The 18,157-nt window shown below is 38.7% G+C and overlaps 1 protein-coding gene across 1 annotated transcript in view; it reads left to right on the top strand.

Annotated features, from left to right (window-relative positions):
- Positions 1-5,174: 5,174 nt before the first annotated feature.
- The window catches only part of hic2 (hypermethylated in cancer 2), a 62,121-nt gene continuing 49,138 nt past the window's right edge, over positions 5,175-18,157 (top strand). The window contains exon 1 of the mRNA XM_061928971.1: positions 5,175-5,502. The gene's annotated coding sequence lies outside the window, so the exon portion shown is untranslated. The remainder of the gene's footprint in view (positions 5,503-18,157) is intronic.

The raw sequence follows: 18,157 nt of genomic DNA, 5'->3' as shown, positions 1-18,157 counted from the left end.
AGAATTGATTGCTCCCATTAGCTGCATTGCTAGCCAGCGAGAACGAGCAGATTATTGCAAGTTAGAATTAAAAATTCAACAAAAACCTTTTATCTTCTCGTCCCCCTTAAGGATTGTGAATGATAGGGACAATTCCCCAAAAAGTGCAGTTCCCCTCAAACATTGAGCATACAGTATAACACGTTCAACACACTGGATCTTGACATGACGCAAACAAACAAGTGTCTCCTTATCCCCATTAGGGAATGCGTCCGTGTGCTATTATCACTACACTGACAAATAAACAAGCTCCCACCCCCTCCCATGAAGGTCTGACAGGTTTCCTACATAAACCAGGATAGTGCGCCCACATTTCACATGAACAGGTTCAGAGTCATAGCCCAAATGCGTGCCGGGGAGACTCTAATCCGCTCTGATGACTAACACCAGCCAGGGTCTTGCCCTCTTGTTGCCCCCGACTCACGCCGGCAACATCCTGATGCTGCTCTTCAACATCCTCCTGGCTACAGCCATCATCTTCCTCAACTTGTCCGTGCTGGTGGCCATTCTCCTCAACCGAAGCTTGCGCTCTGAGAACCGTTTCATGTACATGCTGAGCACCTGCTTGAGTGACGTGTGCACCGGCGTGTCCTACTATTATGTGGGGGTGTTCGATATTAATGACAAGCTCGGTTCCCCCACCTGGACTTACTACATCGTCCACACCTTCCTGGGCTTGTCGTACATGGCCATCCTGGCCGCTCAGGCAGACCGCTACCATGCCGTGGTGTCGCCCCTTAAGTACTCGCAGCGTATGAGCCTGAACAGAACCTTGCTGGTTATCTGCACCTACTGGCTCTATGCCTTCTTCATCGTCGCCGTGCACAACGTAGTCACCAAAGGGACGGCCAGACAAGTCACCAGCTTAGGCACCCTTGTCGGCAACATATTCACCATTGTTATCATGATCGGGCTCAACATCCGCTTGTTCATCATTGCCAGGGTGCAGCTGAGAAGGCAGCAGGGTATCAGAGAGAGGGACGGAAAGCGAGCCTCCGTCAACCTCATTCTGGTGGTGGCAGCCTTCTACCTGGGCACTTGGATGCCCATTTTCTGTCACGTACTGGCATGTAGCTTCTCTACTATCAGGTGTTTCACCTTTAGGAATGAAGGCACCGACCCAATTCGCATTTTGCCCAGGGTCAACGCGGCCCTGACCCCGGTGCTGTACATTAAGGGGTGCGCCCCACTCAAGGACACGCTGTTCACACGAGTGTGGAGACCCTGCTGCAGCAGAAGGAGGTAAGAAGAGGCACACTGGCTCTGTGTGCATCAAAGATTGTCTGCATCTTTTTTTTTTATTTTAACAGCATTCGCATTATACACCTGCACAAACTGCAACAAAAATGCTCAATTTTGATCTAGCCGTTGATTTAACAATGTGTTTAGAATTGTTCAGTTCAGTTTCAGTTTATTTTGAACATGCATACAATACAATGTTATGCATCACACAGTTCCAGTCGTTTTATTACAGCACGTCCAAAAAGTAGTAGAAAGAAGCAAAGCTTATTTAATCCTACCTCGTTTCATACCATAACAATTTTATCCAATTTCCTTGTTCTCTGTAACAGAACAGTAAACAGATAAATAATAAATAAATAATGTACCATAGTAAACATACAAATATACACAATATATGAATTGTGGTTGTAGTTTGCAATAGTGTAGAAACGCACTGCTTAGGTTTGTCAAACATTCTGATTACATTATGGGGGCAACTATTAAAAACAGCTCTCAGTGTGATGCATTGTTGTTAAATCAAAAACAATCTGACAGCATTAGGCAAAAGTGAAAATGATTACCATTACAACGACCAGATTGTTGATGTAGCTGACGTGCTGGATTAGTGTACCTAATTGTGTTATAATTCTATGGACACAGGTATACTATGTTAATTATGTTTAAGTGACTATAATGAAATGTCAGTAATTGCTTTTTTCCTCTTTCTGAACAGGAAACTCGCCCCCAACTAAACTCCCGGATGCAGAATAATTCCTGGATTTCAATGTAATATAGTACAGACTTTGTACCGTGTTATGACTTTTAAAGTTTCACAAGCATTTTAGCATATATGAGCTCATTTCCATGAATTAGGTTTTATCCAGTGAATGGTTACACATATGTATAATAACATGTTTTTCTGTCTTAACAATTCTATTGTTAGTGACTTTGTTTGAGAGGCGGGCGTACGCCCTTGACGGGTCACAAGTCAGTCACACCTATACACAAACAACCATTCACATGGGTCATTTAGAGTGTGCAATGCATGTGTTGGAGATATGGGAGGGAGCAAGATAGTACCTGGAGAAATCCTAAACTCCACACAGAGATGGTCCAACAAAAATTCACACCTGAATGTCTTGATTGCGAGGGCAACACATTAACATTTATTACACTGTGCCTACTCTGTCTTAACATAACGTTTTTCTGCTTCACGTATTCTGTTAAATAAAAATACTAACTGGCATACTGAGTATGTCTTATATCAGGGGTGTCCAAAGTGCGGCCCAGGGGCCATTTGCGGCCCGCAGCTAATTGCTTACCGGCCCGCCACACATTCTGGAAATGCTATTGCAAAAATTTTAAAAAACATTTAAAAAAGTGGAATGAGGTGAAATCTAACGAGAAAAAGTTGCAATGTTGACACAAAGCTGTCATGCAAGCTGTTTTTTGTTGCCGTTGCTAAAAAAAAAAAAAAAAATAAAAAAAATTAATGTTATAATTAATAAAAATATTGCATATATTGTGTGGTTGCCATATAAAAACATCAAATTTTTATTTGACAAAAGACCATAAAACAAACAAAATAGTAGTTTAAAAGCAAAAACGACAGACATATCTGAAGTTGATCTCGTAAGTGTTGAAAGTTAAAAAAAAAACAACTAATAAAAATGTATCACTTTATGAGTGGGGCACCTTTTGGACCCCAAAGATATTTAGTGGGATTGTATTTATCTTTACACTGTGATTACTCAAAAAATAATAGTGAATTAAAATCAATGGTGTACTGCACTATTGATCTGTTATGGTTCTAATTACTAAATACTGCATATTTCAGTTTTACTATAAAAAACAAAGTTGTCTTTGACAAAAAAGGCATAAAACCATTTTTATTTTTTTATTTTTTTTATACTTCATATCAACCTGAAGTTGATATAGAGATGTACTGTAAGCGTTAAATAATTATAAAAAATAATTATTTTACTTATTTTTAACATTTTAATGACTGAGACCCTTTATGGTCATCGGGAGCCCTAAAGGTAAAAACAAATAAATCCATATATTTTGTTATGGTTTGAAATGAAAAATATCAAAATGGCCCCCGCATGCTTTAATTTTTCAATTTACGTCCCTCAGTGGAAAAACTATGGACACCCCTGCCTTATATGGATGCTTTGTCAGATGTTCATTTATTTTGAATTTTGAATTGGGCTTTTTTTTATTGTAATAATGGACTAATATTTTTGTTAAATAAACACATTGCAGTACATGAAATAAAAACATGTTCAAGAACTGTTATTTCCGTTTGGGTCAAGCTTACCTGCAGAGGCTGCAGTTCTTTATACGACCATAAGGTGTCAACAGAGTGCTTTGGCACATCGCCATACATCCTATAAAGCAAAGTAGAAAGCAGTGTAGCTTATAACATGTGCAATGATTCTTATTTTAACGACTTGTAATCGACGAAATGTTGACAAAAAGAGTTACCACCAGAGATTTATCATTGATTGAAACTAGTGGCCTTGTGCAGGCGAGTTGGGGCCCCTCACTGTCATAGCTCACTGCTAAGAGGAGGAGCCACTTCCGCACATCTGGTGCCCACTTTCTGAACCCTCGACCGACATTTTTTTTATTTACCCGCGTCATATCTGGCCTAGAGGCAAAACCTTTTCCTCTAGTGAAATACTACAACAGTGATGGAAATGATATAGAGTCCTTTTTTAGTGCGTCGGCCTAATTAAACAACAACATAGTTCTTATTTTTGCTGGTGTTTATCATAGTTCTTCTTCTTTGTACTTTGTCAACAATGTAAGTTTGAAGAGTTTCTTGAAGTGGATCATATTAGTACATTGTTTGATTTCTTTGCTAAATCCATTCCATAATTCAATTCCACATACTGATATACTGAAGGTCTTAAGTGTTGTACGTGCATACAAATGTTTTAGCAGGTTAAAGTTTGCTTTGTGCATAATTTTAGCTGTTTGCAAATTCACTATGTCGTGGAATTTCAGTATTTTTGATTCAATAAATAAAGGGTTTGTATGTTTTCTACATTCAACATTATGTATTATTCTAACTGATCTTTTTTGTAGCCCTGTTAATGAATGAAGTGTACTTTTGTAGTTATTTCCCCATATTTCTGCACTATAACTCAGATATGGTAACACTAGCGAGCAGTAGAGAATATGAAGTGATTTTTGGTCTAGAACATCCATCCATCCATTTTCTACCGCTTGTCCCTTTTGGGGTCACGGGGGTACTGGAGCCTATCTCAGCTGCATTCGGGTGGAAGGCGGGGTACACAAACATGTTTTGCTTTATTCATTATTGACGTGTTTCTTGCTACTTTATGTTGTATATTTTTTTTTTACATGAGATTTCCAGTTCAGTTTAACATCAATCATTATACCTAGACATTTGGTTTCATTTTCTCTTTCCATGTCTATTCCGTCTATTTGTATTTGTGTTTGACTTTCTCTTATACTGTTCCCAAATAGCATTCATTTAGTTTTACTGAGATTCAAAGATAGTCTGTTTTTGTCCATGAATTGATTGACGTGGACCACGACTTCAACAAGTTGAATAACTTATTCAGGTGTTACCATTTAGTGGTCAATTGTACGGAATATGTACTGTACTGTGCAATCTACTAATAACAGTTTCAATCAATCAATCAATCAATCAATCAATCAATCAATCAATCAATGTCCAACCATCTTTTTAATTCGTTCATTTATTCTGTTATTTGTATTAGCTTCTGTGTGTTCTCTCCCGAACAAAACGCTGTTGTATCATCCGCGTATAATACTAACTTTAAATTATTGTTTTTTTCTTCGTGTTTATTTGGTAAACGTTGTTTACCAAATAAACACGAAGAAGAAAACAAGGAAGTCGATTTCCACGCTACCCCTGAAACCTGCTTTGTGACGTCTACCCGCATTCTTCTGTAAAAAAAAAAAAAAAAAAAATAGACCTTAAAACAAGATTTTAGTTTAATCTTTTCCAGGTACCGCTGCAAGCAGGGAGGAAAAGGGGGTTCCTGGGCTAAGAAAGTGTCCAAAACCCTCCCACAGTAGGCTGTTTCTCCCTCTTGCTGCACTCCGGGGCTGGTTCCTATTCAAATGTGGGTCAGGGGTGAGGAAGCGTAACGTCATAAGCTTTCAACATGGCGTCCCGAAGGCTGTGAGATGAGCAAGAGGATGGTAAAGAACGCTTGAGAACCACCCTGCCGATGTAACAAGGTATTTCAAAAAAATACATTCATCCTTACACTTATGTGTCGCTTTGCTTGTAAACGTCTGCTTTTGTGAGGGTGTTTTTTTTATATTTCCGCTTGCTTCGTTGAGTGTGTTGTTTTTTCGCCCCCACCACGGCGCACCAGAATAAATAAAAGACTACCCTGGTGTTAATTGTGTCTTCATGCCGCGTGTTTTTTTTTTAAAATGAACACCTTATCGACCGTGGTACTAAAGAAAGAGTAATTGTTTGCAAATACTGCGGTGGTTAGTTAGCAACTGTGTCCTCTCTCCGAGCCAGGTTAGAGCAGAAAATCATCAAAGCAGAGTTTAAACGCTAAAAAACATCTAATTTACTTTCCTTATTTCCATTGTCACCAATAGAGGATTGTCTACATTTTACATTCACACTAACAATCTGATCGTCGGCTCTAGGTGTTTTAAAAATAAAATAAAAAAATCATAATCTGGTAAATTATGTGGATTTTACTCACTGTACGCAATTACGATACTCACCAAACGGATGCTACAGATACTGTATTGTGGTGCGTTTATATTCAGGCTAATCCACCATTTGTACCACATGGGGGCAATTATGGCGATTTAACTGCACGGACTGGTAATTGTACCAATGCAACGCTGTATTGCAGTGTTTTTCAACCACTGTGTGCCGCGGCACACTAGTGTGGCGTGAGATATTGGCTGGTGTGCCGTGGGAAATGATGCAACTTCACCTAATTGGTCCAAAAAATATTTTTTGCAAATCAATAATTATAATCTGCAAATAATGTGCCGTTCCTTAGTGTATGTGCTGTGTAGAGCTCGGCAGGGTAACCACGTAATACTCCATGTCAGTAGGTGGCAGCAGGTAGTTGATTGCTTTGTAAAAGTCGGAATGTGTCGGGTGAGACGAGGATCGTTTGTTGTGATCCCAATATGCAGTAACCTGACTCGCCAGATCTTTGTAGTACGCTGAACTCCACACAAGGATCTGGGCTCGACATGCAAACTCCGTCAAGATAGGAAAAAATAATGAACCAATCAGGATCGCCAGGCGGGAGTCGTGTGCTGACATTGATTCTGCTATTCCAACTGTTTTGTCGAATGTATTGCTGCGGTGTTTCAGTAAAATTCTCTAACTTTTCGCTCTGTCGTTATGCAATATGTCGACTGTTCTGTTTTGGATTTCCCAGCGTCGCTCTCATCAGCGTCACGGGTTGATTTCGATGTGAGTGGTTAAAGTAGCATGTCATTCAAGATAATGGACAAGTGGTTTATCCAATCACATACAATAATTTTTTTGGAAGGCCCCGCCTTCTGAAATACTTCTCCTATTGAGAAGTCCCAGATCATTGTGTGGAGCTCAACGAACTACAAGGATCTGGCGAGAGTCAGGTTAAATATGCAGACCCACAGCGTGCAGATAAAAAGGTATGTAACGCTTAAACCAAAAATTAACAAAAGGGAAAGGAAAAGGCAATGAAGCATAGGGATGGCTATGCAAAACGACTGTAAAACTGAACTGGCTGCAAAGTAAACAGAAACGGAATGCTGGACGACAGCAAAAACTAGCAGAGTCCGCAGCAGAGACGGCGTCCACAAAGTACATCCGTACATGAGATGGAAAGCAACTATGTCCGCACAAAGAAGGATAGCAACAACTTAAATAGCCTTGCTTGCTAACACAAAGCAGATGCGGGGAATAGTACTCAAAGGAAGACATGAAACTGCTACAGGAAAACACCAAAATAACAGTGCAAGACAATAACTAAAGCACTACACACAGGAAAACATCTACAAACTCAAAATAAGGCACAAGGACCTGGTGGAGTTTCATTTTTAACGTTTTCTGCTGGTGGTGTCCCTCCATATTTTTAAATGAAAAAAATGTGCCTTGCCTCAAAAAAGGTTGAAAAACACCGCTGTATTGAGAGCATTTCATTCAGGCTTGGGATGCTGCCTTACATCGACCATCTCTAATTTACCACCCAAACAGCTTTTAACTCGCCATTCTCGTCGATTTAGATTTCATTTAGAACCCAAAACAATCCACCTCATTTTGGGTTGGTCCACAGTTTTCTCAGGTGATTAGTGTTGTTTAAAAGTACCAAGGGGCATAGAGATAATAAGGCATAGGAATGTTAGTTATGTTAAGTGACTGCCTGGCTCCTCTTTAGTGTAACCAACATACCTGTTTTTTGCTTTCAAATATTTATGTAGATTTTTCAGTTTCAGTGTCTTGCACACACAACCAGGTGCATCATACCTGTGGTGGCCAAGCTCAGGTTTTAAAGGGTCTAAAATAGGTCATGAATTAGATTTTTTGTGTGAAATTACTCCAGCAGTTAGATAAAAAGGCAACCCATGTGTAACATATTTTTGCTAAGCCCACTTGATAGCTATTTATTGCATCGATCACTGAATGTGTTTATTTAGCCTTGTCTGTTGCTAAAACATTTTACCTGTGGATCATTTGAAATGTACACCAGTCGGGTTCCACCCACTCACAATTGGCTTCATCTGTAAGCCAGTCTACAAATGGGAAGAGCTAATTGAATTGTGCTGTGGAAGGTGTGACAGTGAGTAAATGTGAAATACATTTTACATGTTGGTATACACCAGTGTTAATTAGTTTATACTTGTAAAGGTGATGAAGGAAGAGGGTATACCACTCGCATTGCTTCCAACATTTGCTGAAGCTGTAACCGTGACAGACGTTTTGTTTATTTAATCCCTTTTTATACTTTCAAAAATGATGTCTAACATTGGTAAATCTACAGGAGCTGGTGGGAAGGACGCTGCCATGTTGCATTTAAATTGACCCCCTCCTCCTTTTCAGATGCTTGATTCAATGTGACAAGGAGGGAACTGTTATAAAAACTTTTGCAGCTGTGCTCCCTTTTTTGCTTTGCAACCTATCATTTTATGACCAAACATCTGTGTGGTGCAGCTGACAAATATATCAGCAGACATACTTGCACTTATGTGTTGATTTAGGCCACTGCAGTGGTCCAAGACAAGTAAACTGATCAGTGTGACATGCTTAACTGATCACTATGGACTACAAAGTGGGGCCTGGAGGTTAATTTAAGGCCTATGTCCATGCCTCATGATCAGCTACCCCCTCCTCTCAACACACACAGTGCCCTGTGTACATTGTGACCATGGCTTACAGTGGTGTGTGTAGGCAGCACAATGCATTAAGAAGGTTACTTAGGCTATATGTTCTGCTGACATGCGGTCAAGGACTTAAAGCCTGGGCCCTTGTGTCCATACAGGACATACGTGTGTCCATACAGGACATACGTGTGTCCTGCATTGCCTGTTGTACAGTTCGGTCTGTTCAGTGGCTAAAGTTGTTGTTGCACTTGAACAAGAATCAGTCTTTGGAATGTCCTGATGATAATTAGAAGAGTATACAGTGTTTAAAGACTGGAGGAAAAGGTGGTGGTCGCGCTGTAAAACTCTGTGAAACATGCAAACAAGATATTTCCTACCAAACATGCTCTCTCTCCTTAGCCAAAACATTTGACTTTGGGTCATGAGGGTGTTCTTCTTTTTTGCCATTCTTGTTTGGGGGGCGGGAGCTTATCTCGTCAACAGAGTCTTACAACAACAGAATCTATCATACCAATAATATGTTTAGTGACTGTACTGATTGCTTTACTTCCTCACAAGGCAAAAGACACTAAACTATGTGCTGGTGTCAAGCTTGACTAAACGCTGATATATATAGTTTTTCCACTGAACCAAATAAGCTACAACTAAATTGAAGAATTGCTTTTTGGCATGAAAGACTTGTGAAGGAAAATTAAAGGACTATGATTATCTGAATTGATACTTTTAACACTATTGTTCTAAAACACAGACGCCAGAATATTATTTGGAAGTTTATCAAGTTATAGGTTTGTAGCACATGTGACTGTGAGTTTACTGTCGTATCATAGGAACTAAAAAAACAAAAACATAGCTGAAGTTAGCTTAACAGGTTTTAAAAAAGTAGGGTGTTTTTCCAAAGCTGCTGCTGTTTTTTGGCCATCTGCACACTTTCAAAACCGTTGTATTAAGAAAATTATTTCGAAACACTACTACCACATTGGAACCTCTAATCAAAAGACCCTCTAGCTGTACAAAAATAAATAAAACATTTTGTTGAAACATTTATATAAAGGCTCACAGGACTTATGAATTTAAACCACTGTCAAGCAAGGCGTCAACTTATGTTGCGAAAACTCACTGGAGATCTTACCATTCAAGTGGTCTTGTCAATGTTAAAGGGGCACTTTTTGAGGGGGAATTTTAGCCTACCGTTCACAATCATTATGAGAGACAAAACGACAATTTTTTTTTCTCTCCAATGCATTCTAGCTCATGAATAAACATAAAACAAAGTCTGTTACAATGGAGCCAATGGAGGTCCTTTATTCTGCTCATAAATGCTTCTTAACCTTCCAAAAAGCGCCAACAACACTCCATTTACGTTTTGTAAATATTAACCAAGTATTAGTGCTATTGTTATTCGAAACGCTAACACTGACAAACCATTTATAGCGGTGCCGTAATCACAGAGAGGTAACTAGCTTATGTGGCTATATTGACTTCATCGGCTGTAGCTGATTTCTAGCCTCGGAGGCCATAAAAGTTTAGATCATAAATAATGCCTCTCACCTTGATAGTAGAGGGTTGAGGACATAATCCGACGAGTTGGTCAACTTCAGCATTCAATTGAGACCAGGAAATGTCGGGAAAGACACAATGTCGCTTGGTCTGCACTTTGTTTCGCACCCGTATGAACATTCTAGCAGTCTGCATTTTAGTGACAGTAGACTTTGTACAGTAAGTGATGTTTTATCATGTTTATTGGCTCTCATGATGTCTGCATTGAGTATTAATCAGTGATGTTGAAGGAAAAAGCAAACATTGTGATGCGTTTTTTAAACTAATGTGCTGTCATATATTTAAAATGAGCAAAATTCGTAAATATGATATGTTATGAATGTGCCTGTTATTACATTACATATATACTTAGTGCATAAAACCTTAATGGAGGTGTTTGTCTGTTTTGTAGAGCGCTTTATAGGCGGAATAGAGCGGCTCCTATAGGCTCCATTTTAAATTGACTTTTAAACGCATTTATTTATTAGTTAGAATACATTAAAAAAAGAAAAACATGTGCTTGTCTACGGATTGTGAACGATACGCAAAATTAGAAAAAAATATGCAGTTCACTTTTAAGGTTATGTTTTTACGTTTCTGGTAGTTAACCTTTTTTTTAACACTTCAAAAACATTTGTGAGGCAAAAAAACACTTGCATTCTGTTTTGATGTTGAAGTTAAGACTTATACTTGTTAATTGTATTATTAATTATGAATTAACTGTTCGTTAAGAACTACTTTGGTGCAAAATTGAAATCTGTTCAAAACTAGCATAGGTATTGGTTGAGAAATAAAAGGGTATTTTTGATCTTGGTGTTTTTACACACATTTTGTTTCTTTCGTTTAGATATATCTGTTTGTGTACTGCACAGAATTTGAAATTACCATGCTATAATTACATGTTATTATTGAGCCTGTACCAACAAGAAGACAAAGTATTTTTGGTTCACAAAATAAGGTTCAAGCTGCCTGTCATGTGTCCTTTTGCAGTAGTGCTGCATTTGAATGTCCGTGACTGTTGCAAATGGGTATATGATCACATGCCTTCAGTCATCCTTAAAACCTTCCAATGTGTATACAGCCCTTTTTGTTTGTATATATATATATATATATATATATATATATATATATATATATATATATATATATATATATATATACATACACACACACACATAACACAATAGAATTGAACGAATCAGAACTAGGTTTATAGTGTAGTTTATTGTGTGCACAAGTGAGTGAGTGGGTGTATAAGCCACCATTTAAAAAGGGACATTTGTGGGTGTGTACTTTGTTTTGGACTCATTAGTGAGGTTACTTCCAGTAAGCCCTTAGTGTAAAGAACACATTAATTGATGGCCTGTTTAGCTGAATTGTTTTACTAAAGGCTTTGAACTCTTGACACTCCCTTACGGCCCATGTAGAAATACATCTCTGTGCTTTAACAAACTACTGAATCGTTTGATTTATATATACACTTTTCCCCAATGTATCTGCGGGATGAATAGACTTGTAGATCCGTCATGTGGGATGGAGAGAGTCTTCTCTTGTCTTTCCCGGCCGGCTACACAACACTGGCACATATGGGGTACGCAGCGGCCATTGGCCCCCCTCTTGTGATGAAATGGAAGGGACTCTATTCATTCCGCTGCACCCTGGGCAGTACTTGTTTGTCTGCAGCACGGCTGAACTGCCTGACACATGAAATGAGTCTTAATTGGAAGGCTTTGACCCTCCCTGCAGTGAAGAGATACTGTAATGCATGCATTTCCCTCTTCAGGCATGCAGCACTGAAAGCTGTATGCATTTATATTCAGCAATTAAATTATGTTCCTTCTCCTGCAGAATTAAATCAGTTTCCTCACAGATGCTGTGAACCAGGTGTTGGACTGAGTCAAGAGTGTAAACTGTAGGCAGCATTTTTATTAAACCAAAGGAAAAAGGTCTAAAAAGCCTTGTTTCTACCAAGCAGTATAGATTGACTCAGTTTAAACTACCAGTAAAGTGGAAATAGAAGTTGACTTTATATGCTTAGTTTTGTTTAATTCTATCCATTAAACCATATCCAATTGTATTTACAATCCCCAAAGTATGTGAAAATACCGTCTAAACATCACAAAATGGCACAAATTCTGGAACACTTCTGCACTCTGACCATAATATCAAATCAGTCATACTGGAAATATGCAAAAATTAGACAGAGATGTGCTGTCTATCATTCACAATCCCTATATAAGACATGAACATGTTTTTCTTTTTTTTAATGCATTCTAAGTCGTAAATAAATAAATAAGACCGCTAACAATGTAGTCAAATGGGGGCTCTCTATTCCGCCCACAAAACCCTCTAAATAAGCATCCTAAACCCACCAACAATACTCTTTATACATATCGGGACCTGAATATTTACCAAATATTAGTGATGTTATTATAAGCGCTAATGCAGACAGACACTTTTTTTTTATAGGCGGATTGATTACACACAGCTGAGTAGCCTTCTGCTGCTTTACTGTAGGCTAGCCGTGGTGTCCTGCTGCTCCTGCATCATCGCGTCACGGCTCGTCAAAGTATTTCTAGATTATTAACCATGCCTCTCATTTGGATATTAGGAGGATTTAGCCATAAATCTAGAAGTTGTTCATCTGTGACATTCAGTTTCTACCCGGAAATGAAGACAAACACACACAACCGAAGACCGTGTCTGCAGGGAGACTTTTCCTTGTTAACCCTTCGTGTGCATCATGATTAATGCTTTATATAAACGGGAAGATATGGACATCCTATCAGTCGTTATCAAAGTAAGAGCAAGCATTGTACAGTAAGCTATTTAATTATTTTTGGAGTTTGTATTTCTTGTTTAGCACTTAGCAATACTGCTACATGATGCTTAGTGTTTCACTTAAGCTGAATCTGTTTAGCGGACTTCTAATACTCCTCGAGCATTTTTCTTATATTCAGGATCAACAATATAAGTTCATGGATCATAATTTTTCCCAAAGTCTCTCACAAAGTTTGCATGAATTGCATTGTTGGTGATGAAGGGATCTATGGTTCCCACATATATGTCACACGATGACGTGACTGGTTTACTCATTATCTCTCAAATTGGCTCAGGAATCTCTTGCGAGATTGATACTATTATGATCATATCCATTTACTTGAACATTTAGGAAGTCTTTCAGTGTCATACAACAGATATATATGATAGTAGCTTCAATAAAGAGGCAACTTGTTTTTCCACTCTACTGGTACTTTAAAGCATCTGACCTCTACCATCCTACCTGTCAGGATACTTTTGTTGATGTACCAGTCGGCGTACTATGTCACATTTTCTGGGAGTAAGCTAGACAAAATTAAACTACAAACCGGTCTTTCCTCGTCTCCCTGGTGAAGCCAAGTGCTATATATGCTTCATCATATACTGGTACGGCGAAAAAAGCATGTTCCCCGAGCTCACACACCCTGGCCTGGAGGGCCTGCACCACTATTTGAGAAGGACTTGTGTAAGCTAATGCGTTGACTCTTGAATTGATGAAAATAAAAAGGTGAATGTTTGTCAAAACATGTACCCGTACTTTGTTGCTTGTTACTAAACCCAGAAGGCCGACTTTATAAGTCAGATGGATTTAAAATATCTCCCTCTGTGTAATACTAACTTTAACTTAAGGGTGTTTAGCCAAATCACCACACACCATTTAGAGGACTAACAAGCACAACTATTGGGCTATTAATTTGATTAGAACATTTTTTTAAATTTACTTGATGTTGCATCGAATAATTCTTTGAGTATACTGTAACTAAAAAAATAAAAAATTCCGGACCGCACACGCAGTTCTTGTAACTTTGATTAGGCGGCCATAGTTTCTGCACAGCCACTCCAATATAGAGTACATGAGTGGCGGTGCGTAGTTTCTGTGATCTGTGTGGTGACGAACAGTTGAACATTTTTTTTTTTTAATGTTCAATTAATGTTGTCCAGATACAAATATGTTGGTACCGGTACCAAAATATCAGAGGCGGTATAGTACCGAATATGATTTGTTAGTATCGCGGTACTATACTAATACCGGTATACCGTACAACCCTATGTTCAATACATTTACATATTTTAAGTGCAAATGTAATGTTGATGAAGTGTATTACAAAAAATTAATGGTTATTGCAAGCAGAAAATTGTTTTTATTTAAAATGCTTGTATTATGACTTTTTTAACATTTAAAACACTTTCTTGTGATGGTGGTTCTTTGGACAAATTTTTGCATAGATTATGTTTTATAGACCGTCTTCAAGGCGCTTTTTGACCGTCTCTTACAGATGCGCCGTTTTGTTGGTGGTCTTATGCTGCGTTCCATTTACCTGGGAAGTCAGAGCTGGAAATTATGTCACAGCTGAGTTATGAGCGTTCCAGTTATGTTGGAACTCAAGATAGCCACATCCATGAAATATATTTTTGCGTCTGAATACAAACAACTTATGGGAACATATGCACTCTTTTTGCAACCTTCAAATATGGTGGATGAAGAGAAAACACAGATGCTATTGCTAGCGATGTACAACGTACATACCACATAAAATATATGTAGTTTACACTACTGTGAGGTAGGGCTGGGCGATATGGCCTTTTATTAATATCTCAATATTTTTAGGCCATGTCTTGATACACGATATATACAGTATCTCAATATTTTGCTTTAGCCTTGAATTAACACTTGATGCATATAATCACAGCAGTATGAGGATTGTATGTGTCTACATTAAAACATTCTTGTTCATACTGCATTAATATATGCTCATTTTAAACTTTTATGCAGAGAGGGAAATCACAACTAAGTCAATTTACCAAAACTGTATTTATTAAACAGTTATTAAGCAGTGGCACAAACATTCATGTCATTTCAAAACATAAAGTGCAATATTGTCAGACATTTTAAAAAAAAGCTATTAGTGCACTTTTGTGCATGATGTCACTAAGATGACATATCAAAACAACACTAAATTAAAGTGCACTTTTTGTTCAGAACGCCACGACAATAGTTAAAAACAAATAAAGTGCACTTTTTTGCATGATGTCATACAATATATTTCAATAACTGTCAAATAAAAATGAGCTGCATAATAGGAAATCAAAGAGTGTATGTCCTTCGCTATGTGGTAGGTTACTGCGGACGTTATCTCCTTCTGTTGTAGACTATTTTTTTCATACGGTGTTGATCTGGAAATGGTTGCTTGGCCATTTTGTGGGTGTGGTACCGAACGGAGATGTTGACATGCGGAGTTTCAAGCACTCCTTATTCTCTAGCGGGTGACTTTTCAAATGATGCTACACATTAGCAGTGGTGCTACTTTTTGTAGCAACGCTTTTGCCGCATACTAGACATATTACGGTATTCTGTTCAACATCTTCCCGCGTGAAGCCAAGCCACCGCTAGACGATGGACCCCCTGCTGTTTTTCTTGGGAATTAATTATTCCTCCATTTGTTACCAGATTCGCACCTACTTTCTCTCGTATTTACCACTCACACCGCACCGCTAGCATCACAGCTAACGTTAGCCATGTCTCTGCCTCTCTGCTCCGCGAGAGCGTATGACGTTGCACGCGCGACAGTATGTGACTTATGTAAGAAGGTGCGCTTGTTTTATGTTTCTGTGAGAAGGAGAGACAAGAACGAGTGAGAAACGCTTTAAGTGTAATGCCCGCAGCTAAAAGCAATTGCGTGAGAACGTATACTTGAATATCACGATATAGTAGGGGTGTAGCGGTACGGGTATTTTATCAAACCGTTTCGGTACGGGGGTTCTGGTTCGGTACGGAGGTGTACCGAACGAGCTTCCACACGGACATATTAAGTAGCGTACTGCACGTTGTGTAAACAATACTCAAAATGCCGGACATTTGAGGCACCCAAGAAACTCCGCCCCGACAGCTCCGCAAAAGAGGACACGCCCGGCGAAAAGAGGACGCACGGCCAGTCTATCGTAGCCCGTTAGCTGCTAGCATGCCCGCAAAAGAGGACATGTCCGGGCCAGGTCCGGACCACACGTCCTCCTTTCACCGGACACGCCCTCCTGCGGGGCCGCCCGTGCGGTGCCCCCCAAACACCTCAAATGTCCGGCACCTCGAGTTATGGTTGCGTGTATTAACAATGTACGTTCAGAGTTAAGAAGGTTAAAAACAAAACAAATTGTGAAGGTGTGCAGCAGCATTCGTGAGGGAGGGGGAGAGACAGAGAGAGCGCGAGCGAGAGAGTTGTTTTAAACGCGCGTGCGTCGTCAGGCTCTGCTTTTTATTCATAGATTTATCAGATTTAATTTTTTATTATCTATAGCAGGGGTGTCAAAAGTGTGCCCCGGAGGCCATTTGCAGCCCACAGCTAATGTTTTAAAGGCCCACGGCACATTCTAAAAATACTATTAAAATAAACAAAAACATAACAAAAGTGAAATAAAAAAGCTTAAAGGTTAAATGTAATTTAGAAAAAGTTGCAATGTTGACTAATAAAACAAAGCTGTTTTTTTTCTTTCAAACTGTCATTGCTCAAAACATAATATTGAATCAAAATCAATGTTATCATGAATTATTGACCTATCCAAGGTTCCGATTACTTCACATCAAATATTCCACCAAGAAAAATATTTTTGGTGGAAGATTTTGCAAATTTGGTAAATAAATACCCCAACAATTTATATTTTGTTGTTTTCTTACTGTACCGAAAATGAACCGAACCGTGACCTTTAAATCGAGGTACGTACCGAACCGAAATTTTTGTGTACCGTTACACCCCTACGATATAGTAATTTTCTATATCGCACAGAGTCAAACCCGCGATATATCGATCGCGGGTTTATGAGGTTACAGTATATAAACCTACAACAATACATTGTATATGGCTAAATTAATGCAACAAAAACTAATTGGAAGTGCTAATAACGGATATAGAAGCGGGTATCATTGTTTGCATTCAGAGCAGCCGTATTTGAAACAAACTTGTGGGGGGTGTGAACTGTCCGACTTTCCGAGTCGGAAATCCGACCTCGAGGAGCGTTCCAGTTAAAATTCATACGAAGAACTCGGAAATTCCGACTTCCCTGTACAAGTGGAACACACCATACGTTAAGTGCCTCCATTTTGACTGCATGTTCCCCCTGTCAGCCATTTTTCAGTTTTTAGCGCTTCCATACTGGGCCTACTGACATATGTTAGAACTATACGCTACTTTTTTTTTTTTTTAGAAATGGCAAGTGCAGAGTATGCCCTACAACAAGACGATAAAGAAAAATAAGGAACTTCCAAGCGGCTCGTTTGGAGCAAGTAAGGTGGCGGGTAAAATTGTCTTATGTATATCTCTGCCGTGCCTCCGTGGTTTGACTTCAAATTTTTGTGATTTATGAGGATCTTAAATACACCAAAATTGGACAGCATATATATATATATATATATATATATATATATATATATATATATATATATATATATATATATATATATATATATATATATATATATATATATATATATATATATATATATATATATATATATACACACACATATATATACATATATATATACATATACATATATACATATACATATATATATACATACATATATATACCGTATTTTCCGCACTATAAGGCGCACCTAAAAACCACAAATTTTCTCAAAAGCTAACAGTGCGCCTTATAACCCGGTGCGCTTTATTACGATTAATTTTCATAAAGTTTCGATCTCGCAACTACGGTAAACAGCCGCCATCTTTTTTCCCGGTAGAACAGGAAGCGCTTCTTCTTCTACGCAAGCAACCGCCAAGGAAAGCACCCGCCCCCATAGAACAGGAAGCGCTTCACCCGCCCCCATAGAACAGGAAGCGCTTCACCCGCCCCCGGAAGAAGAAGAAAAAACGCGCGGATATCACCGTACGTTTCATTTCCTGTTTACATCTGTAAAGACCACAAAATGGCTCCTACTAAGCGATCCGGTTCATAAAAAGACGCAATCTCT

This window comes from Nerophis lumbriciformis, linkage group LG33 (assembly GCF_033978685.3).
Source record: "Nerophis lumbriciformis linkage group LG33, RoL_Nlum_v2.1, whole genome shotgun sequence".
Classification (NCBI taxonomy): Eukaryota; Metazoa; Chordata; class Actinopteri; order Syngnathiformes; family Syngnathidae; genus Nerophis; species Nerophis lumbriciformis.
Note: the sequence above shows the minus strand (reverse complement) of the source record. Positions and strands in the feature narration are given on the sequence as shown.